General features: G+C 38.5%; 1 long non-coding RNA gene across 3 annotated transcripts in view; it reads right to left on the bottom strand.

Moving 5' to 3' along the window:
* Positions 1-6,350: 6,350 nt before the first annotated feature.
* The window catches only part of LOC140517381 (uncharacterized), a 34,287-nt gene continuing 15,430 nt past the window's right edge, over positions 6,351-25,207 (bottom strand). The window contains exons 5-6 of one of the 3 annotated variants that reach the window (XR_011971569.1): positions 11,460-11,636; positions 6,351-7,836 (exon numbers count right to left, since the gene is read on the bottom strand). This is a non-coding gene — a long non-coding RNA (uncharacterized lncRNA). Of the gene's footprint in view, positions 7,837-10,765; positions 10,962-11,046; positions 11,095-11,459; positions 11,637-25,207 lie in introns of those variants that run through there. The other 2 variants (XR_011971571.1, XR_011971570.1) reach the window with 2 other exon arrangements.

Here is a 25,207-nt window from a genome sequence, read left to right on the forward strand (position 1 = left end):
ACAATATAATGCCAACATTGAAAAGTTCCTCACCAGAATTACAAACTAGAGAAAGCACCTCACCAGAGTACTATCAAATGATGAATTCTCTTAGTCATAGCATCACATGAAGACCATCTTTTGTACACGGAATTGAGGTTGTGAGAGCCATCTGTGGAGAAGCTCCCAATGCCCAGGAGTCCTTTGGGTATTGCTTAAATTCCCCTTGTACTTCACTTTCCTAATTCTGAGCGTGAAGGGTTTGGACTGTATGATTTCTAGTGTGCGTTCTACTTGAAATAGTCTACAACAGGGGTTCCTTACAGTCTTCATGTCATAGCCTTCTTTGCACTGCTTCTGGTGAAGCCTAGGGAGAGACTTCTTTCTCAGAATCTTATTTTAAACATGAATCCAATAAAATACAGGGAATTGCAAAAGGAAGTAATTTTATAAAATAGTTATCCAAATGATTTTTGTAATGTGTTCACAGACCAAACATTAAGAATCATTCCAGTATAAGATTCTTAATTCAGTAAATTTGCCTACAGTTGGTATTACATGATGCAAAATGAATTTCTTTCAATTTTCTATTTAAATATATGTCAAAGAAAATCACCAAATATGATTATTTCATTTCATTTGATCCTCATGCCTTTAGCTATACAACTCTCAAATCTCTATGGTGACCCCTGGTCTCTCTTTGGTATTTTAGTTTTACTTCTTCAATAGCTTTTTAGACATTTACAGACATCACAAAGTTACTTTCTTTTTCCATACTAGCTTTCTATATTGAATAATTTCTGTCCAGTGTATTATTTTATCCTAGGCATCCAAACATGAATATTGGAGTCAGCTTTGTGTTTTAAGTAGTGCCTTCCTCTAATCAATCTTCTCCAATCAATCATCAAATTTCTCCCTTTCTTCTTTTATTTCATAGTCCAGGTCTATCAGGTAATAGGCATTTATTCAGCACCAATTGCATATCAGGCATTGTGGTAAGTGCTGCTAGGGATAAATGTAATAGCAAAAGTGAACCTTGCCCTCAAGTAATTCCCATTCTAATTGGGGAAGCCCATGTTTTATTGGAAGAAGCTTCATCATTTCACCACAGAACCCTTGTTATAGATTGTAAATGGTAAGAGATTCATTGCTAGTTCTATTTTTGTTCACTTTCAAGACAAGCTCTTCAACACCAGAGTAATACAAGTCTATGCTTCAACCACTGATGCTGAGGAGGCCAAAGTTTCTCACTTTCATGAAGACCTACAACCTCTTCTAGAAATAATACCTAAGAAATGTTACTTTCATCACAGGGAATTGGGATGTTCAAATAGGAAATCAAAAGATAATTGGGATAACAGACAAGTTAAGCCTTGTAGTACAAAGTAATGCAGGATAGAGACTAAGAGAGTTTTGTCAAAATAGCTCACTGCTCATAGTAACACTCTTTCTCAACAATGCAAAAGGTGACTCTACATGGAAATATCACCAGTTGATCAATATCAACATCAAACTGATTATATGCTTTTCAACCAAAGGTAGAGAAACTCTTTACAGCTGGTGAAAACAAGAACTGCATCTGATTGTGACTCAGATCATGAGCTTCTTATTGCAAAGTTAGACAAATAAACACAGCATGGAGAACCATGAGTCCGTATAAGTATGGCCTAAATAACATCCTTTATGAGTATGAAGTGGAGGCAATGAATAGATTTAAAGGATAGACCACCTAAAGAGCTACGGATGAATTTCATAATACTGTACAGGAGGCAGCAACAACAAAAAAACTCAAAGATAAAAAGGCCAAAAAAATAAAATATCTGTCTTGTGAAGTGTTACAAATAACTGAGAAAAGAAGGAAATTGAAAAAGAGGAGAAAAGAAAATGCATACCCAACTGAGTGTAGAATTCCGGAGAATAACACAGAGATAAGAGTTTCTTATGTGAGCCAAAAAGAATAAAAAAATAAAAGAAAACAATAGAATGGTAAAGATAAGAAATATCTTCAAGAAAATGAGAGAGATCAAGGGAATATTTCATGCAAAAATGGAAATAATACAAGACAAAAATAGAAGTAAAGGAGAAGATATAAAAAAAACTGATGACAATGCACAGAACTATATTTCAAGTTCATCAGTGCTCTCTCTGGAGGGAAACAGCATTTTTTTTATCAAGAATCCTTTGGAATTGCCTTGGATCATTGTACTGATCAGAGTAGTCAAGTCTTTCACAATTAATTATTATTGCAATATTGCTTTAACTGTGCACAATGATACCTTGGCTCTTCTCTTTTTACTTTGCATCAGTTCATAAAGTTCTGGCCTTTTTTTCTGAAACAATTCTCCACAGCATTTCTCATAACCCAATTGTACTCTATCACAACTATACGTCACAAATTTTTCAGCCACTTTCCAATTGATGAGAATCCCCTCAATTTCCACTTCTTTGTCACCACAAAAGGAGCTGCTATAAAATTTTTTGAAATAATCCTGGTCCTGTTAAGAGGATTTTACTGAGCCAATCTCTAACCTGAAAAGGATGAAACAGCAGGTCAGAGACAAAACACCAGTAATCATGCAGCCATTTAATTAATTAGTTACATTATGAGTAGTAGATTTGCAAATTGGGAATTTTCCTTATCAGAATTCCACCTTGCTGAAATGAAAACAGAGATTACATACACAAATCACAAGTGGGAAGGAAGGGGGAAAGATAGATTATGAGCAATCGTTTTCAGGGCTGGAGAAGGCTCCCTCAAGTGGAAAACAATACAATTGTGGAGTCCTGTGGGAGCAATATTGTTCAAATTTTTGGAGTTTCATTACTTGATGGGTCAACAAGACCAGAAGTCTGTGATGGGAATGAATTCTACAGTCTTTAATTTGCTCCAGGTACACAGTCAGTGACTGTGAGCATTGTCAAGCTTTGACTGATCATTTCAAGCTGTATTGTGAGCTTCTGATTCACAAGAGAGGCAATTCTGAGAAATTTAAATTCATTATGTATATAATATCCATTATTATAAAAATAACGATTCCCTTCTTGGTCCTTTTCCTTTGATCTCTTTGGGATACAGACCTAATAGTGGTATTTCTGTGTTAAAGGGTATGAAGAGTTTTATATCCCTTTGGGCATAATTCCTGAGTGTTCTCTAGAATAATTAGACAAATTCATTACTCCACCAGCAGTGTTAAATGAAGAGTTGTGAAAATCAAATGAAATAATATATGTAAAAAGTGCTTGACACAATGTGGTGCATAGTAGGCACTATAGAAATGGTTTTTTCCTTCCCTTTTCTTTTTCCTGCCTTCCAGATTCCAAGAATGTAGTTCATCTGGGCAAGGCTTATTGAATTTACAGGGCACTATTTGTTCCTCTCCAACTGACACATGTTCAAAGGACATGATTAGGCAATTTTGGGGGAAGAAGTCCAAGCTATTAATGCTGTAAGAACAAATGATCCAAATCACTAATAATTAAAGACATACAAATTCAAACAACCCTGAGGTTCTCCTTCACAATCAAACAGTTGTGAGAACAGACTAAAAAGGATAACGCATGCCTTCAAGGGCTTTTGGGGGGAGGATTCTGGGAGGATGGTGGACTAGGTTACAAAATTCCAAGCTCTCCAGATTTCCCCTACAAATGAGAAAAACATAGAGTGATAAAAATAAATAAGAATAGGGGAAGAACAGTGGTCCTCCTGAGACAATCGGAAATCTGAAGAAAAATATCAAGATGAGGTTTGGTCTCTGCAAAGAGTAAACACTTCCAGGCTAAGTCCACTTAAACAAGTGCTGTCAGTTATCTGGGATTACAGGTTGCTGTGAGAGGAGTTGGGCATTTGAGCCAGGGAAAATCGAGGGGATCTCTGCTGACAAGAAATGTCAGCTGTGCAGCAGAGATGTTGCTGTGCATGACAAGGAACCAGGACAAGCTCAGATGAGTGCAAAAGCACTGGGGTGGGGACACCACTGGCTGTGGGCACTTATGGGAGGCTAGATTTGTTGGTTTTGGTTCTACACCAAAGGGGAGAACTGAAGAAGGATCTGAGACCAGAGGCATCATCTCCCATATCACAGGGCTAGAGGTGATTATAAAAATGAAACTGCTACAAATAAAAACAAAATATGAACAAGCAAAGGAAAAGGAATCCAACCATGGAGAATTACTATGGTAATAGAGCAGACCAGAATTCACATTCAGAGGAAGATACTGAAACAAAGAAACCCTCTTCTATCCCAAAGACTAGTGTCAAATCATCACTGGCTGAAAAAAATTTCAAAAAAGAACTTTTAAAAAGACTTTAAACATAAAAAGAGACTGAGGACAATCTAAAAAAATAAGAACTATTCAAGAAAAACAAGATGATCATGAAAAGAAAGTCAACCAATTGGAAAAGGAGATCCAGAATCTTATGGAAGAAAATAACACCTTGAAAATCAGAAGATCAAGAGAAAATCAAGAGAAAGCCAGAGAAGCTATAACAGATCAATAAATAATAAGAAAAATATGAAAAAATAGAAGAGAATGTGAAACATCTCAGAAGAAAAAACAATTGATCTGGAGAAGGGATTATAAAGAGGAAACATAAGAATAATTGGACTACCTTAAAGCTGTAATTTAAAAAATCTTGATGCAACAATACAAGAAATGATTACAGAAAATTGCCCTGAAGCATTAGAACAAGATGGAAAAGTAGGAATAGGAAAAATCCACTATTAACACTTGAAAGAGATTCTACAAAGAAAATCTATAGGAATATTCTAGTCAGATTCCAATACTCTTATTTCAAGGATAAATATTGCAAACAACAAGAAAATAAAATTAAATATAGTGCGAGTGGCAATTAGAATATCATGAGCCTTGCCTAAGAGATTCTAAAGGACTGCAGATCTTGGAACACTATATACTGAAGAACAAAAGAACTGGAGTTCCAGTCAAAAATATTTTACCTAGTAAAGCTAAGCATAATCCTGAATGGGGGGAAATGGGCATTTAATTAATCACTAGACTTTCAAGATGTTGTTTTAAAACAAACCCTACCTTAATAGATTTAACTTTCAAGAGCCAAGAGAAATATAAGGTATATGCCAAAGACTAATTACAAGGGACTCAATGAGGACAGACTGCTACCTTTTATGTAAAGCATATGTCTAATACTGTTATTAGTAACTGGGTAGTTCATAAGAAATATTGGGGTAGACCTGAGCATGATATGATTTTCAAAAGCAAAACCTTTTAGGAACAGCTAAAAAGAGAAATCATCTTATATAAATGAGGGGAGAGAGGAAGAGCCAACAAAGAAGAATTAGATGGGGAAGGGGGCTGTTGATTTTGGAAACCTATTTGCATTGGGAATGGGTTAAAGAACAACACATACATATCGAGGAGAGTATAAAAGTTTTCTAAATTCAGGAAGAAATAAAACACTAAGGGAAAGGAGAAGAAGATAAGGGAAGGATCTTTACAGTGGCAAGTGAGGGAGTAGATCAAAGAGGAGTATAGAAAGGTATTTTGTTTTGTGGGAATGGGAGAATAAGGGAGGGATCCTGGTGGGGGTTAGATTAAGTAATAGGAGGGCAAGGTAGAAGATAGAATAAAGTAGAGGAGTCAGGAGGGCTAGGGATATGCAAGAAGACATGCACAAACATAAAATAAAGATCAGAAGTGGGATTTGTTAGGGAAAAAGAAGCAGGAGTATTAATCTCGGACAAAATTAAGGCTCAAATAGATTTAATCAAAAGAGAAAAACAGGGAAACTACACTATAAGTCACATTTATCAACATTGTTTTGGATTATTTAAAATAACTAGACAGTATAAGGTGGGAATATTGTTGTGATACAGGAAATCATGAGTTGATGGGTCTGGAAAACTACAGAAAGACTTGGACTTATGAAGAGGAGGTTATTGACCCTCAGAGAAACAGAGGATAAATTGGTATGATCTTACATAGATGCTTCTTAATGAATATGTCTATATATGAATGTGATTATTAATATCTAAGTACATGGATGTGGGAGTGCATGCATATATAGGTCTTTATATGTCGATATCTTTATCTGTATATATGTATATATACTTGCATGTGTATGTATCTGCACTTAATTGTGCCATCGTGGGTGAGAAGGAAGAGGGAAAAGGAACAAAGTAAAAAGTGTAGAGCATAGAACAAACTAAACTTACAAGGAAACAAACAGAAGATGGACAACTCTCAACACAATGTTTAATATTTATTATATAAGTTTTTTGAAATAGAAATTTATTGATGTATATTTTGAATTGCATGTGGCAATATTTTTTTTATTTTCTTATTTTGTAGTTAAGTTTAAAATTATTTAAAATTACAAAAAAACCCCTACAATTTGTTCTAATATGATTGATACATTAAAGAACATGTCAAACATAACATGAATTTTGAGTTTTTTTCCTGAGAAGTGACAAGAATGCAGAATATGGCACCACTTAACAAAAATTTACAAGTTGCTAATCTTAACACAAGTAAACCTAAGGCTTTTGACAAGGTAAAGTGCCACATGCATTCTATGATTTATGGTACAGTTAGGAGCTGTGAGCAGGGAAAGCCTGGTCCTCACACTCTCTCATGCCAATTTCTCCTCCATGGCCTCTAACCTCAAGGCTCAAGTTTGACTTGCCCTGAATCCTAGGGCTCAGTCATTTTGTTTAATAATTTTTAGGGCATGCATCCTTCTCCTTGGAAAAGAAAACATATAAGAAATGAACCTCTCTGCCCTCTTTCTGTTGTTGACACTATTGTCCTGTTTACCCTAAGCAAGTGTCCCTTCCCTTGGTTAATCCTCTTTTGCCCTTGTTCACTTAAATCCAATTAACTTATCATGTCATGGCATCATCTCCATGATGACATAGACCTCAATAACAAAGTACAAACAGCAGCAGCACCAAATGACTGAGTCACTCAGTGTCTAGCTTTTCACATTTGAAAAGTGAGGGAAGTAATGCTTGCCTTACCTCACAGAATTTTAATGAAAATTTTAAAAAAATCCCAATATCTGTAAAGAGCCTGGTAAATGATAAAGTGCTATGGAGAGTCATAGGCTCATAGATCTAGAGTTGAATGAGAAATTGGAAGTCATTGACTCCAACAGCTTCGTTTGACGCATAAGCAACTGAAGCCCTAATTAGGGCAAATGACTTGACCAAGGTCACATAGGGAGTCATGAGCAGAGAATGCATTTGAAGTCAGATCCTCTGACTCCAAGTCAAGGTCCCTTCCCAGGATACCAAGCCAAGTCATTATGTGCACTGCTGGCCTCACAGGAGTGGTCAAAGGCGATGGTGCACCACAACTGCATTTTACACTACAAAATGCTCTAATTATGGCTGTGTATGAGTTTAAAAGCTCTATAAAGGTCTAATAATGATGTACTTCTCATTATTACCTTCAGCTAAACCTCAACATAGAAACTGGAATGAAATAGAATTCCATCTTGTCCAGAACACTGTGCAAAGTTTGGGGGTTTGATGCACCCAGTGCTATTTTATCCCCAAATTGGAGCACCTGGAGGACCTCACCAACCAAATGAAATTTTTCTTGCTCTCTATCATGATAATGTTAAAAACTGTCCATAACCATGAGTCTCCCTGACAATAATGATTAGAAGGCTGGCTCAAGGTGACCTCATTCTAGAATCCACATCACTCCTTCTTGTCCTTGAACCATGTACCTTGCATCTGTGTGAAACAATTTAGCAGCAATTAAATAATAGCAGTCCTGGATCAGGTAAACAGGTAAGTTTTAAAGAAATGCAAACATGCTCAGAACTTCATGCCAAGTTCAAAAGAGTCCATCAGTGGTCACCAGGGTCCATTTCTCCTATAAACAAAGAATGAAGTTCATCTCAGATTGAGTGAGTGCGTAGTTCAGGCAGGATCCCAGCTCTACCTGCCACTCATTGGGTTTGTGGCCTTTTGGAAATCTCTTCCTATCTCTGTGCTCAAATGTCCTAATCTTTAAACTTGGAGGAGAACGTTTTATTGGGAAGGGAATCACAGGACTACAAGGCTTCCCTCTTTGAGAACTGCGTGGTCTAGTCCAGCACTCACAGTAATCATAGAAAGAAATTGAAATCTAGGGATAGGAAGGGACTTGACCAAGGTCAGGATGGTAACAGGGGGTGGAACCAGGATGGTATTTCTGATATTATTCTCCAGTCACTTAATCACTATGTGGCTCAATTTTGTCATCTGTAGAATGGGAATAACAATAGCATCGACTTACTCAAATTGTTGAGGTAATACCAATAAAGCTTTTTTTTAAAAATTTATTTATTTATTTTAATTTTTTTTTAGTTAAATTTATTTATTTAACTTTTAACATTCATTTTCACAAAATTTTGGGTTACAAATTTTCTCCCCTTTTATCCCCTCCCCCCCCAAACACCAAGCATTCTAATTGCCCCTATGACCAATCTGCTCTCTCTTCTATCATCCCTCTCTGCCCTTTTCTCCGTCTTATCTTTTGTCCTGTAGGGCCAGATAGCTTTCTATACCCCTTTACCTGTATTTCTTATTTCCTAGTGGCTAGAACATTACTCGACAGTTGATCCTAACACTTTGAGTTCCAACTTCTTTACCTCCCTCCCTCTCCACCCCTTCCCTTTGGAAGGCAAGTAATTCAATATAGGCCAAATTTGTGTAGTTTTGCAAATGACTTCCATAATAGTTGTGTTGTATAGGACTAACTATATTTCCCTCCATCCTATCCTGTCCCCCATTACTTTTATTCTCTTTTGATTCTATTCCTCCCCATGAGTATCGATCTCGAATTGCACTCTCCTCCCCATGGCCTCCCTTCTATCTTCCCCCCGACCCTGCTTGTTCCCTTATCTCCCACTTTCCTGTATTGTGAGATAGGTTTTCATACCAAAATGAGTGTGCATTTTATTCTTTCCTTTAGTGGAATGTGATGAGAGTAGACTTCATGTTTTTCTCTCACCTCCCCTCTTTATCCCTCCACTAATGAGTCTTTTGCTTGCCTCTTTTATGAGAGATAATTTGCCCCCTTCAATTTCTCCCTTACTCCTCCCAATATATTTCTCTCTCACTGCTTGATTTCATTTTTTTTTAAGATATGATCCAATCCTCTTCAATTCACTCTGTGCACTCTGTCTCTATGTATGTGTGCGTTTGTGCATGTGTTTGTGTGTAATCCCACCCAGTACCCAGATACTGAAATGTTTCAAAAGTTACAAATATTGTCTTTCCATGTAGGAATGTAAACAGTTCAACTTTAGTAAGTCCCTTATGACTTCTCTTTGCTGTTCACCTTTTCATGGTTCTCTTCATTCTTGTGTTTGAAAGTCAAATTTTCTTTTCAGCTCTGGTCTTTTCATCAAGAATGCTTACAAGTCCTCTATTTCATTGAAAGGCCAATTTTTCCCCTAAAGTATTATACTCATTTTTGCTGGTTAGGTGATTCTTGGTTTTAGTCCTAGTGACGTTGACTTCTGGAATATCCTATTCCATGCCCTTCGATCCCTTAATGTAGAGGCTGCTAGATCTTGTGTTATCCTGATTGTATTTCCATAATACTTGAATTGTTTCTTTCTAGCTGCTTGCCATATTTTCTCCTTCACCTGGGAACTCTGGAATTTGGCCACGATGTTCCTAGGAGTTTCTCTTTTTTCATCTCTTTCAGGTGGTGTTCTGTGGATTCCTTGAATATTTATTTTGCCCTCTGGTTCTAGAATCTCAAGTCAGTTTTCCTTGATAATTTCATGAAAGATGATGTCTAGGCTCTTCTTTTGATCATGGCTTTCAGCTAATCCCATAATTTTTAAATTGTCTCTCCTGGATCTATTTTCCAGGTCAGTTGTTTTTCCAATGAGATATTTCACATTATCTTCCATTTTTCCATTCTTCTCGCTTTGTTCTGTGATTTCTTGCTTTCTCATAAAGTCCTTAGCCTCCATCTGTTCCATTCTAATTTTGAAAGAACTATTTTCTTCAGTGAGCTTTTGAATCTCCTTTTCCATTTGGCTAATTCTGCTTTTGAAAGCATTCTTCTCCTCATTGGCTTTTTGAACCTCTTTTGCCAATTGAGTTAGCCTATTTTTCAAGGTGTGATTTTCTTCAGCATTTCTTTGGGCCTCCTTTAGCAAGATGTTGACCTGCTTTTCATGCTTTTCTTGCATCTCTCTCATTTCTCTTCCCAGTTTTTCCTCCCCTTCTCTAATTTGATTTTCAAAATTCTTTTTGAGCTCTTCCATGGCCTGAGCCCATTGGGTGGGCTGGGACATAGAAGCTTTGATTTCTGTGTCTTTGCCTGCTGGTAAGCATTGTTCTTCCTCATCAGAAAGGAAGGGAGGAAATGCCTGTTCACCAAGAAAGTAACCTTCTATAGTCTTATTTCTTTTCCCTTTTCTGGGCATTTTCCCAGCCAGTGACTTGACCTCTGAATTTTTTCCTCACACCCACCTTGCCTTCTGATCCTCCCAGCCAGCATTTGGGGTCTGAGATTAAAATGCTGCTTCGAGCCTTAGGGCTTTTGGGTGGAGCAGGGCTGCTATTCAGTGTGAGATTAAGTTCAGGTGCTGAGGTCTGGGCAGGGCTGCCTCTCAGGCTCAGTTCCCTCAGGGGGTTTATGCACAGACCTTCCACAATGGATCCAGGCTCCTGCCCCCTTGGGGAGCCCTGGTCTGCAGCCGCCTCTCAGCTTCTACCTCCCAGGGGGGCCTGAGTTATGGGGGCACCCCACTCCTCTCTCGACCTGCCAAAGAGACACTTTCACTGACCCCCCTCACCTGTGGGTGGAGGGACTTGTGCAGTCGCTGGAGATCCCGTCCCTGAAGCCTGCTTGGATCTGTACCTCTCGGTGCCGTGGGCGTGGCAGGTCTGGGCTGGGCTGGGCTCCGCATCTGCAGTGCAACGGACCTTTTGCGAGAGGTTTGCAGGTCTCTCCAGAACAGAAATCTCCCTCGCTCCAATGTTCTGTGACCTCTGGATGCAGAATTCACCATGAGTTACTTCCCTGTAGCCGTTCTATGGGTTGTGGGTTCGTAGCTATGTGTAAGTGCATCTTTCTACTCCGCCATCTTGGCTCCACCCCCCTATAAAGCTTTTAGCATGGTGTCTGAAACATGGAAAGTGTCACATAATAATAATTATTATTGTTATTGCATATATCAAGGGTTCTGTGATTGAATCAATGAAGGAGCTCCTTCTAAGAACAGAAAAGGTAAATCAATTATGCTTTTACAGAATAGGTAGCTCTTGTGTAAGTACTCCTAAAAATCCTCCACAGGGGCAGTATGCAGGGGTGGTCTGGTAAATGTCTAACGTATGGCTTCCCAGAAAGAAATGCCGGGCATATTTTCATATTAAATAAACCCCACTAACATTTACCTCATTAATTTTGAAGTCTGCAAATAAAACAACAATTTAAGCACTTCTTTATGGTATTTGTCAGATGTTCAAGGTGTAAATGTTCACACTTACAATTCAAAAACCAGCTCTCTTGAGATGAACAGAGCAGGCTCTAGCACATCTTTTGGCAAGAGTTGAATGCTTTATCTTCTCATTTTATTCTAAAACTATCACATTCTCCTTTCTTCCAACAGAACAAGAAGCTTTGATAGAGTGGCACCTTTAGACAAACTGCTGGCAGTGGACTTTCTGTGAAATGAAGAGAGGGTGATAAGTGAATGAAAACTAGCTGAGACCATACTCCAGTGCGTACATTTCTTCTTGTAGTGTTCCCTGTATGCTGACGATTGATGGCACATTAGATTATCCTTGAATCTTTAAAGATCTGTGGGTAAGTCAAACATAGGGCAAGGTGTACATCCTGATGCGATTTTCAGAGCCTTGCACCTGACATGAAAGCAGATGTCAAGTATGAACAGAGAAATGTGTCCCATATCAATCCAAGGGGGAAAACCATTAAGAATAAAACTACCTGTAGCCATAGTCTCAATCTGAGATCTGTAGTTGTTCCCCAAACTATAATGGGGTAAGTAATCCATGGAAGTCTGTAAGAGGGATGGATTCATGCTCTGCTTGAGCTGTCATTAGTAGGTGAGGGCAAATACCAAGGATGATTGGAGGGTAAGCATCATCAAGGACTGATACAGTAAAAGACAGCAACATGAAAGAAAGATCATTGTCAGGAAGGCTAAAGCTCAGAATACATCCAAGCATCTAAAAAGGTTTGGGACATCAAACGTCCAAGTAAGAAGAAGAAAGATAGATAGTGGGGAGAGCTCCTAGGGCAAGTGGACTACTGCTCAAAGAGGATAGAAAAAAGGCAAGGTATGTCAATGCCTGTTTTGTTGCCTTCTTCTCTCTCAAGAGAAACGTTCTTCAAGATGAAGGACAAGCATGATTAAGAAGTTAATCAAGCCCAGTTTAGCTTAGGACATAAGAAGATAACAGCTAATCACTTAAATGTGAGGTGAAGTCTGCAGTATCTTAGAATCTGGACTCTATAACCATGTTTTCTCAAGATGAATCTGGATATTTGCTTTGTCCTTAGCTCAACACACACCCATAGGTCAGCAGAAATTTGGTTGTTGACAGCTTCTGACCCCTCCTCAAAAGATGAGCAGGGCAAAATACTGGCATACCCTTACTTTCCCTGTGCATTTTAGGGGAACATTAGAGTCAGGAACTCAGTCTAAGGGGTCACTTCCCACATCATTAATGTTTTAAGTAAATTACTTGATCTGGTCTTCTCCATACCATACATATCTTTGATAGTGAATAGAGAGCTCGAAAGGATTCAGCTCTCTCCTGTTACATATGAGAAAAAAGGGGGCCCTAAGGAGTTAAATGACTTTCTCATTGACACATACATACCTCTTAGCTGAGGCTAAATCTAAATCCAGGTCTTCCTGATTCAAAGTCTAGTGCTCTAACTAATATGCCATATTGTAGGAGAGGAAGAAGGTTGCCTAGCAAGGACAAATTTATGGTGCAACAATGGAAGCCTTAGGAAATTGGGAAGGTTCTCTTCTCTCAGAGTAGAGAAATGAAGATGGTGGTAAGGCTCCTAGGACAAACTTTATATACCTCATATGGTTTCAAATTATTTTCCCTGTTGTCTCTCATTATTTCATGAATTTCATACTTCTCATTTAGGATAAAGGTAATCCCCAGGCTGAATTTCACTTGAAAAACCTATTAATGACTGCAACAGACTTGGTGCAGGGACAGAGACAACTAGCCTTACTCTAAGATATGGTCTGCTGCTCATTCTGAAACATCCTAAGATCCAAGATAAAGTAGAATTGCTGTGTTTCCTGACCAGGCCTGCTTTCCTAGCATTGTACCTTGCTCAGCAGATGGTCCCACTTTCTCACTTTTTGGATTTACTTGACTCCCACACAGATGAGCAACAGGTCACACAGTAGCATATTTAAGAAAACAAAACACTGGAACAAGATCAGAGAGTTATTTAAGTATGTGAAGGTCTATCATGGGAATTCAATTCACTTTAAGATGTATAAAGTTCACACTATACACCTTCACTTCAACACTTAGGATGGAAAGACTCAAATAACATGTCCCCTTTCCTCAAATGACTGACATCCTACCAGGATGGATCCAAAGATGCAGAACTAGTAGCCACGGAAAGAAGTTCCAAATTGAGCAATGAAAGTTTCATATAAGGAAAGACTTGCTTATTAATTCTTTATTTTTATTATTCTATTATTTTTATTATTTATAATTACCTACTACAAGACTATTAAAATTCTCCCAAAATTGATTCATCTGCCCTGGAAGGCAGGAGTTCTTGATTGTTGAAGGTTTTTAATTTGTTCATTCCATTAGAAAGAGGATTCCTGTTCAACTAAGGATAATGCTGTCATTTTTAACGGTGAGACTCTATGCCTCAGCAACCTAGGTTATTGAGACAGGAGATGAGATACATACCTATTGAATGGTTTGAATCAAGATTATAATATCATCACCAGCATTATCATATTCATATAAAGACATCTATTTTCTTTCACAATGTTAGCTGGAATCAATATAAAGGATGTAAGGTTTGCAAATCACTTGACATATTATTTCGTTTATTGCCCTATAAAGGAGGTATAGTTACTATCTCCATTTTACAAATCATAGAATAATAGATTTAGAGGTATAGGGAAACTTACAAGACATATAATTTATGATCCCCATTTTTCCAATAAGGAAAATGAGGCTCAGTTAGGTTTAATGACTTGCATGAATACATACAGATGGTGTCTAAAGAAAATGTAAACATTGTTCTTCCTGACTCCTATCCACGAAGTCACAGAAAATTATTCCATCGCTGTTGAAAAAGCCTGTTTCCTGGACTATGTAGAAGGAGGACACTGAGTAAAACTGAGAATTATTTTAAGTCGTAATCAGGCAGGTACTCCTCACAGGTTCTGTTGCGCATTTCCAGGAGAACAGGAAGTTCAGTGATTATTACTATTTTTGTCTTTGCAGCAAAAATTCATGAGGAAATTAATCATGTGATTGGATATAATCAAGTTACTTCCATAAAGGACAGACAAGATATGCCCTATATGGATGCTATGGTGCATGAAGTGCAAAGATTCATTGACCTCACACCTTTCAATGTGCCCCATGCAGTGACCCATGACATTCAGTTCCAAAAACATGTCCTCCCCAAGGTAAACAGTCTTGGGGCCATGGAATCTAGTGCTGGCAAACATCAAAAATGTCATTTGATCCTGTGACATCATTTTAGACATGAGAAAATCAAGTCTCATTGTCACCATCTCCTAGGAAGTTCCCCTTAAGGCAGTCTTGTTAGATATAGCTAACTTGGATGTGGTGCTGAATGGTGAATAAGAGAAAAGCATATATTTATTTTGATTCACCCTGTTTTTCATTGATCACAGCACCACTGGAAAGACAATGTGCAAGGAAAATAATAGAATGACATTGCTAAAGAGAAATTTTTGTTCACGCCATTTCCTCTTACTAGACAGTGAAGTAGATTATGTAAACGCTCTTATTTGTCCCATTCTATAGATGGAGACATTGAGTCTCAGATCTAATGCCTTGCTCAAGGGCATTTAAAAATGTTGGAGCTGAGACCAGAACCTGGATCTTTAAACTCTAAAATACTACTTTCCAGGGGTGATAAAGAAACACTGAATTAGACTAAAGTTTTCTAGCAATGGCTGAGCAGAACTGTTCTCCCTCAGAGAAAACAGAAGGGAGCATCTCATCTAATTTCACATGTAACATACCCCTTTGAGTGCATTATGCAATTCCAATCATCAAACATTCTCAAGAACCAACTATGTGAAAATTTCTAGGTCAAGTTCCGTTGGCAAAAAGCAAAAATAGAAGGATATTTGACCATTAAGGACTTTGGTTTCTCCATGAGGGAGCACAATTTGGAGCCAGAAAAGTTCATCCAAAGTATCATTTCTTTCCTTCACACTCAAGCTGGATTTGATTGGCAGAATGACTTTCTGCTGAAGAAACTCCCTTAGGGGAAAGTAAAGTGTGCCACCAGAGGCTTAAGCATTGCCTGGGGCACTGACAGTTCATACATCCTGACCAAAGTCACAAAGGCAGCACATGTAAACATGAAGTATAGATCAAAGAACTAAGGAGAGAAAGAGCACAAAAAGATTCTAAAAAGCTGAAATGAGCAATAAGTGCCTTCAGGGAATGGGGCATAACCATGATAAAGGTATGAAGATCACTGAGGGAGCCTTGTGCATGGGAATAAAGCAATTGGACCAGTTTAACTGGAACCCCAAAGAGGGCATGATGGGGACAATAATGGGGTCATCAACTTAGAAAGCTAGACTGCAGTCTATGTAGATTCACGATGGCTAGACATCCCAGTCACTCAAAGAAGTCTGTATTTTGTACTAGACAAAAGGGAGTCACTGAAGATTCTTGGCACTGCAATACAAAGGATGTTCACAATGATAATTGACTTTCCCCTGGAATTTCTTCCCTCTAGGGCACAACAATCTTTCCACTGCTCTTCCCAGTCTTACATGAGAACAAAGAGTTTCCCAAACCTGACCAGTTTGACCCCCAGCACTTCCTGGATAAGAGTGAGAAATTCAAGAAAAGTGATTACTTCATGCCTTTTTCATTGGTAAAAAGAAAAACTTCCCATCTCTACCTCTCACTCTAAAAGGAGAATTTTGTTCCCCTTTCCGCCCTTCTCTGGATAAGCTTCCTCCTCTTAGTTCTCCTGAGGATATATTGTACCATTGAGGCACATGACAATGATTTTTCTAGTATTCCTATGGCCTGATTTCTCTTTAGATCCCTCAAATGATGAGCTGATCCTCTTAGCTGCCTCACCTGACCCCTTACTTTAAAGAAACACTGGCAAGGTCCACTGCACAAAGGCTCACCATGAGAAGAATAGTATAAAGAGGGAATTTCTTCCTTACCTTAATGATGATTGATGGCTAAAACGTAACAAAATAATAGTTCTGACTATTTCTGCCCATCGATGTCCTTCTCTTTTACTCTTTTCCTCACTATTGCCCTTGATCACTGAGTCTGTTTTATTTTGTCTGACACTGGGATGTTCTGTGAAGACTTCAAAGTACAATTTTCTTTCCCTCCAGGAAAATGATCTTGTCTTGGGGAGGGTCTAGCAAGAATGGAGCTGTTTTTATTCTTTACCACAATTCTATAGAACTTCACTCTCAAATCAGTTGGAGATCCTAATGAAATTAGTATCAGGACCAATCATGTTGGGTTCACCTATGTTCCACCATATTTTCAACAGTGCTTTCTTCCTCATGTAGGAAGACGATGAAGTTGATTTAGGAAATTATGCAACTGTTTTCATCTTTTTCACTCAGTACTCTCATGTTCTTTGACTGAAATCCCCTTGAAAGAAAGAAAAATTCCCACCAGTGATCAAAATGAGTCTTAATTTCCAGAAAAAAGTCAGGTTAACAAACTACCTTGTACGCCATTATGTAATAGGGGCTGCCTTTTAGTTATTTATGTGCAACTCCCTTACCAGTGTCTCCAGTCATGATCTAATTCACACCCTCAATTCTAGTTTTAGGATATGGAGAAAGATCTGTAAAATATCGCCCCAAGAAAACTCATATTAATTTGTAATTTTCAAATATCCAGATGAATCATCTTCTCTGGCATTGCATAGCTCTTGGTTGTGAATGTAGGGAACAATAAACTTGGTGGTGTTGATAATAAATCCTAATGTGCAAATGTGTGCCTGCACTTCCATACATTGAGGATTCATGACTTCAGAAGCAGCATGGTAATATGGAAGGAACCCTGACTTTAGGGGCAGAGGACCTGGAACCTATGTGCACATGTTCACGAGCAGTAAGGAAAAAAGCAATTGAATTAGAGATATTGAAAACTGGCAAAAGACAAGGGTGGATAGAAAGCACAAGTGTCAGCAGAGAAAGGAGTTATGTATGATTAATGCTAACAACTTGTGTGTCCTGGGACAAGTCAATTTACTATTTATTCTCATATCAGATTCTTCATCTCTATAATGAATAGATTGAACTACATGGGCTCTGAGTTCCCTACTGATTTTCCATCTATAATACTCTGATGAGTGCAGATAGTCCATCCATCTTTACTTCAGTGGACCATTTTCAAAAGTTAAATTCAACGGAGAACCATCCTCTGGTGACAGCCATACTAGTGAGGAACTTTTCTGCTATTGACTAGGATGGTCATTAAACCATGGTGATTAAACCACTGGTCATTGGTGGACCCATAACTTTCCAGTGTTGTACAGTCTTCTAGAGTTTAGGTCTTAACCACTCAAGACCACATCTAAGCTACAACAAAATGCAACACATCAATCTGTCAAGGATCTGTGCTTTTGTTGGCAAAGTCCCAGAAACATAAGAACACAACTAGAACTCACTAGCTAAATCTGAGAGAGTTAACTAAAGTTCTCAGACATCATTGGACTTGCCTATGGTCACACAGTTCTAAAGAATTATTTGGAGAATCCAGACCCATATTTTTCAGACTCCAAATCCAGCTTTTATCCACTACAACACACTGTCATGTTTTTCCTGGGGCTCACACTTTCTGCATCTCTCCTTTTTCCTTCACTTCTATGCCTCCCTGTTTTCCAAGATCCTTCCTTCATTTCTTGTATCACCTTCTTCCTTTCAGCATCTTGACTCAGTGGTGAACCAGTTCCATCTTCAGTTGACCTCCATGTCAAAATCCCTTGTTCTCTTCCACTATACAGACATGTATCCCATGCCAAAATCCAACATGGAATTACTCCTATCATTTGCCTTCTCTTTTACTATAGACTTGCTACTGACCACAGAAATTTTCTCTAGCTCACTACCTCCCCCCACATATATTCTAAGATTTCTCTTTTCTGTTTAGTCCTCTCACATCCCGTTCCTTCTAACCAAGAAACTGAACTCCATCTTTCACTGAAAAAAAAAAAAGAGGATGTCTATTTCATTGAAGAAAAAGAGCAAATTTTTTCTACAATTCTATATTCTAAATTACTTCTTCATTCCACACAAACTTCCTTTCTTTTGGTTTAGTATGATAGATGGAGGTGGAAGAATAGAAAAAGAAGGCAGCATTTCTCTATGGAACCATGTACTTCTCTACTCGGGCCCTTAATCATACATAGCTCCTTTCTCTGCTGACATTTGTGCTTTCTGTCCACCCTTGTCTGTTGCTGATTTCCAGTGTCTCTATGTCAATTGCTTTCTTCCTTACTATTTGTGAGCATGTGCTCAACTCTCTCATTTTTAGAAGGAAGTAAAAAACAATTCCAGAGATTCCTTGGCTGCTTCTTGCTTTCACCCTTCAAAATGACAAAACATGTTTTTTTGGAATATGTGCCAAGTTAGCAACAGCTCTCTAACTCAGTGGAGGAGACTTTGCTTCAACTTCTGGGAGGCACAGTATATCTGAGTCCTTCATGACTGGCTTTTCATCTTAAAGGTACAAGGTGCTGAGTCACACATGGCCAGCTGGAAAGTCACCTGGAAATCTCTCTGCCCTGTTCAACCCCAAGTGTATTGCCCTTTTCTGTCTCTCCTCCTTCTCATGGTCGGTCTTTTTACTTTGTTCATTCACTCCTCTTGCCTCCAGAAGGCTACAATTAAGTGCATATATATTTATATAGATACACATATACTTATATACACATACATACATACATATATACATACATATATTTTCCTAATAAAATCCACTTCTAATCTCCTTTTTATGTTTGTGTGTCTTTCTTATCCCTCTTAACTCCTCTACTCCTTTACTTCTGCCCTCTGCCTTGTCTTCATATTAATAGACCTAGATCCCTTCCAAGGACCCATCATTTTTCTTCCAATTCCTTTAAATGTAAACACCTTTCTATGTCCCCCTTTAACCTACTTCCTCACCTTTCCCTCTAGAGATTCCTCCCTCATTCTCTCCCCCTACTTATCCCCTTAGTGCTTTATTTCTTTCTGAATTTAGAAAACTTTTATACTCTTGTAGATATATGTCTTGTTCACTCTTTAACCCATTCCTAATGAAAATAGGTTTCCAGAACTAAAAGCCCTCCTCCTCCATCTAATTCCTGTTCGTTGGTTCTTCCTCTTAGATTTCATTTGTATAAAATAATCATTCCTTTTAGCTATTCCTAAACAATTTTTGACTTTTTAAAGTCATATCGTACTCTAGTCTACCTCAGCCTTTTTTATGAATCAGCCAATACTACTAACAATCTTAGACATAGGTTTTAAGTTTTACATACATAAAAGTAACCTGTCTGTCCTTATGGAGTCCCTGATATGCACCTTATACTTCTCTTGACCCTTGGACATCAAATCTTCTATTAAGTTCAGAGTTTGTTTTTTTCACAAAGTCCTGACCATTCATTAAATATCTATTGTTTTCATCCAGCATTATGCTTATCTTTGCTGGGTGTGATATTTTTGGCTGGAACCTCAGTTCTTTTGCTCTTTAATATATAGTGTTCCAAGACTCATGATCTTTTAGTGTCCATTCTGCTAGATCTTTTGTGAATCTAATTGTGGCATCCACCATATTTAAATTATTTTTTTCTTATTGCTCATATTTTATCCTTGAGCTATGGGTTTCAGAATCTGACTGTGACTTTTCCTTGCAGGATTTCTTTCAGGTGGTAGTTAGATTTTTTTGTATTTCTGCTTTTCCATCTTGTACGTATGCTTCAGGTCAAATTTCTTTAATTATTTCTTATATTATTTGTATCAAGATTCTGTTTTTGATCATAGATTTCAGAGAGTCCAATTATTGTTATGTTTTCCAGATCAGCTGTTTTTCTTATAAGATGTTTCACTTTCTCTTCTATTTTTACATTCTTTATATTTTATTTTCTTATTTCTTGATCTTTGATAGCTTCCTTGGCTTCCCCTTCCCCAATTCTGATTTTTGAGGAGTCATTTGCTCCCTTAAGATTCTGAATTTTCTTTTCCAATTAGTTCACTTTCATTTCATAATCTTCTTGCTTTTCTTGGATTTTTTTTTAAGGTTTTCATCTATTTGTCTCCACTGATTTTTAAAGTCTTTTCAAAATTCAGCTATGAATTCTTTGGGAGGAGGTTACCATTTGATGTTATTCTTTGGCGTAGAACAAGGTTTCTTTGCTTCAGTATGTTCATCTGAATATGAACACTGATCTTTTCCATTGCTATAGGAAGTCTTTGTGGTTTGATTTTTTTCTCCTTTGCATAAGAATTTAAAAAAAATTTTAGTACTTCAGCTTTTATAACCACCTTTAGTCCTCAAATATTGGTGATGGTGCCTCTGGCCTGATATTGTCCTTTAGTTCTCCCCTCTGTCTTGGAACTGGAACAAAGTCCTCCAGCCTCCTGTAAGTGCTCACATTGAGGGGCATCTCTGCCCCACTGCTTCTGCATTCACAGGCATGTACTGGTTCCTTCTTGCCCCCAACACTCACCACAGCACAGCTGGGTCTACAATCACTTGTCAGCAAAGATTCCCTTCACCTTCCCTGGCTGAGATGCCCCACTCCCCTCACTATTCCAGGGGTAAAATTTCCTAAAGCTAGGGCCTAAATAGCCTCCCAATCCAGCAAACCCCAGGGCTTGCACTTTGTTATTTACCGGGAACCTAGGACTAAGCTCAGAGGTTTTATTTTTCACATAAACCAAATCTCATCCTGGGACTTCTCTTCAGATTTTCTCCATTTGTCCCAGGAGGACCCATTTCTGCCCCTACTCTTACTTACTTTTACTGCCCAATATTCACCCCAAGGCTTTGTTGATGTCATTTCTGGAGGAATATCTTGAGAGCTTGGAATTTTCTGACCTACTCCGCCATCTTACCAGAATACTCTCTACAGTGTCTTTTATTTGCAAAATTATGTTACCTTTTACCAATCTTCATCTTTTGACCTCTCTGACACCTTTCATATTATTGACCACACTCTCCTTCTATGCCAGTAATGCTTCTCCCTGGATTATCTTGATGCTGTACCTCTCTTCTAAATATCTTCCTTCTCCTTGTCTGGCCACAATGTGGCCAAGATAATGAATTTTATAGACAGTAAGGGAGGGGGATAAGTGGGTGCAGTAGCCATGATAAACAATCCTTTAGATGTGCTAGCTATATTACAGAAACACTCAGAAGCAAAATTAGCAATTCTGACATAAGGGACAGAAGCATCAAGTGACTTCAAATGCACTTTGCAATGACCAGGACATTGCATCATATTGAAGGGAGAGAAACTCGGGGAAACCACTAAGGAAGCCACAGGGGTAGAGAAAGGATCAAGAACAAACTGAGAAGGAGCTCCAATGGGATGGAGTCCTGTTGTCAGGGGAGAGAGAGCAGGAAGGTGCCAGCTGAAGACTGCCCAGTAGCCATTTTGGGGGGGGGGGGGGACAAGATTATAAGATCCATTGTTTCTACTTGCTGAAAGAATACAAAAGATTCCTCTCACTCTCTCATTGGTGGAACAGGGGAACAAAGTCCTCTAGCAAAGTCCTCCACCCTCCTGTAAGTGCCTACAACCAGGAGTGTCCCAACTCCACTGGTTTTGCACTCACCAGGCATGTGCTTCTTCCTTCTTGTCCCTGGCTGCGTTTCTGCAGCACAGTTGAATCTGGCATTCCTACCTGGTTCACCTTAGCTATAGCACAATTGCCCTATTTTTGATTATCTCATGTAAGATGTTATAGCCAATAGGTTCTCAAAGCAAGGACTGTGATCACTTCTCAGTCATTCTGAGGCTATCTCTCCTAATACTCCTAAAAAGCAATCTCTTTCTACACCTGTGACAATCTCCAGATGACGGCTAGGAAAAGTCTAGTGATTGTTTGGACAATGAAAATTCTTTTCTTCAAATGTAGCTTACCTAGTGTTCCATTCATCAACACCTCTATCTTTTAAAACCCTTATTACATTCAGGAAATATGCACAAAATTGGTGAGAAAACTGAATGACAATATGCCTCTTCCCCCTACCCCAACATAAAAAATCCCAAATGACACCTCAGACACTACAAATTTCAAAGGATCAGTGACATAAAAATAAAAAGTCACATGAGAAAAGAAGATGAGAATGAAATGTTAGCTCTTTGAAAAAAATGGGGAGGGCAATAAAAACCTACCAAAATGTTCCTAAACATTGACATCTGGTCAATACTTTAATTATCTAAAATCTTATAGTTTTGTACTTACAGTTTTCTCTTATAGTTTTAGACAAAGTTGCTTGGCATGCTGAGAGGTAAAATGATTTGCCCACATTCTCATAGACAGGACATAAAACCAAGTCTCTAATAATTTCAAGGTCATATGTTACTCCACAGAATTGGGCTGCCTCTTGTAGTACTCCCACATACTTTGCTGTATTTTCATCCATCTCATCCCTATTATTCAGGGACGTTCCCCAGTACTCTGTTCTAAGCCATCTTCTATTCCCTCTCTATACCAAGGATTCTTAAACTGAGGTCCAAGCACCAGTGAAGGTCTAAGGATTGATCTCAAGGTGTCTATGGGCTTGTTTGTGGACAATTTCACAGTACCAACTACCTGGTGAATATATTTCAACGTTGATGTCCCATAGACATCTCACACTCAACATGTCCAAAACAGAAGTATCTTTTGCCACAAACCTTCCCCATTAATGTGAAGGGCATCACTATCCTTCTAGATACCCAGGCTTGCAACCTCAATGTCATCCTCAGTTCCTCTCTCCTATCGATTTCCAATAGCTAATCTCTTATTGAGTAATATCGTTTCTACCTTCTTGACATCTCTTACATACATCTCCATTGACATCTCCACTCACATAAATACCACTCTTGTTTATGCCTTCATCATCTCATGTCTGAGATCACACAATAGCCTTCTGATAGGGCGCCCTGACTTATTTTTCTCTCCATGTCAAACCAAGTTACCAAACTCAGCTGCCAAACATTTAAATCACAAGTCTGATCATATGTATAAGAAAGTGCATTCATTTCTTATTACTTCCAGGATCAAATATAAAAATGTTCTGTTTGACTTTTAAGGTCCATCAGTACCTAAATGCTTTCTATATTTCCAATTATCTGACTTTTTTCTCAGTAACTTAGACAATCAGGCAATAAACATTGCTTAAGTACTTACTCTGTGCCAGGTACTGTGTGCTAAGTGCTAAGGATACAAAAAGAGATAAAAGAAAGTACCTGCTTTCCCTGGAAGAACTTACACACACACACACACACACACACACACACACACACACACACACACATGTCCTCACACACAGAAAAGCTTTATATTCAAAGAATTATCACAGAGAAGGCACTAGAATTAAGAACTTTGGAAAATTTTCCTGTAGAAGAACGGACTCTTAGTTCAGACCTAAAGGAAACAAAAAACAAAAAAGGAAATAGGTGGAGATGAGGAAGAAAAACATTCCAGGAACGTGGCACAGTCTGAGAAAATGCCTGTACCTGAGAGATAGAGTGTCATCTTTGGGGAACAACCAAGAGTCCACTGTCTTCTTTCAGTAAAATGCTGTTTCTCTATATTAATTGATTCTGGTTTTGCTCTCACCATTTCTAAGATCATGATTACTCCAACTACTTTTTTTTATTTAGCTGAGGAATATTAAATTGTGCTGTAGTTTCTTATTTTAACTGCACAAATCCCTTGTGTTTTAAGTAGATTTCTTATAAACAACATATTGTTTTATTCTGCTTTGTAATTTATTCTACTATCCTCCCAGTTTTCTGTATGAGTTTATTCACATTTAGGAACATTTATTGCATGTTATTATCTTCAACCCGTTCTCTATACTTATTCTTCTCTGGACCCATCGCCCTCCATTCACAAGTACAAATGGTAAGATGAACATAGAATATGCTCAGCATTGGTCCTCCATGATTGATGGAGTCTGACATTTTCTCTTCTCCCTTCCCAGACAACAATCACAGGGTTCTACCTTCCCCTTTTTCCTTTAAAAGTTTCTCTTCTCAACCCTCACTTTCACTTTAGAGTTTGTTTTACTTATAACTTATCCTTCACTGAATCTAGAATCCTTCTTGTTTGATACAAGCTGTTTGATCCTCAGGTAAGTCTACTAATCTCTATTAAGATGACACTGTAGAAGCATGGATCTGTAGATCCATGCAGAAGTATGCTCAGGCTCTTCCCCCAAAACCCTTAAAATACCTGCAAAAAAGACTCTAAAGAAATTCTAGAGCAGCAGAAGTCACAAAATGACAGAGTGAAACAGATTTCCAGTCCAAGACAACCTGGAAGGCTGACAGGAAGGATCTATTGTATTGAATTCAGAGTGGAGCTCATTCCAGTGTGTCACACTCCTGCATAGACAGGATTGGAGCAGACTTCAGGTCTCTTAAGCTGCTGTGGTTTCCAGATTTCTCAACACACAAACTCCAAAGACAGCTTCAAAGGTCAATGAGAAAACTTTCTGACCTAGGTGAGAGGAAAGAGTTATCTGGCCCCAGTGTCAGCCCCAGCTCCAGCTCCAGTTACAGGGGTGCAGCAGCCACAGCCAGAGCGGCAACTGCTTCTGGAGCTCTTGGATTACAGACAGTGGGGGAATCGAGGGGTTGATCTGTATCTCAGTCCTGAGTGGTGGGCCTGAAGTGAGGAGGAGAACTGGCATGGCAGAGCTGATGGCAGGAGTGTAGAAGGAATCCTACTCACAGTTCCATGGCATAAAAAGTGCTTGTGGTTGCTCACAGACCAGTGTGCAAGACAGGAGAAGAGTAAACACCTATC

This window comes from Notamacropus eugenii, chromosome 1 (genome assembly GCF_028372415.1).
Source record: "Notamacropus eugenii isolate mMacEug1 chromosome 1, mMacEug1.pri_v2, whole genome shotgun sequence".
Taxonomy (NCBI): Eukaryota; Metazoa; Chordata; class Mammalia; order Diprotodontia; family Macropodidae; genus Notamacropus; species Notamacropus eugenii.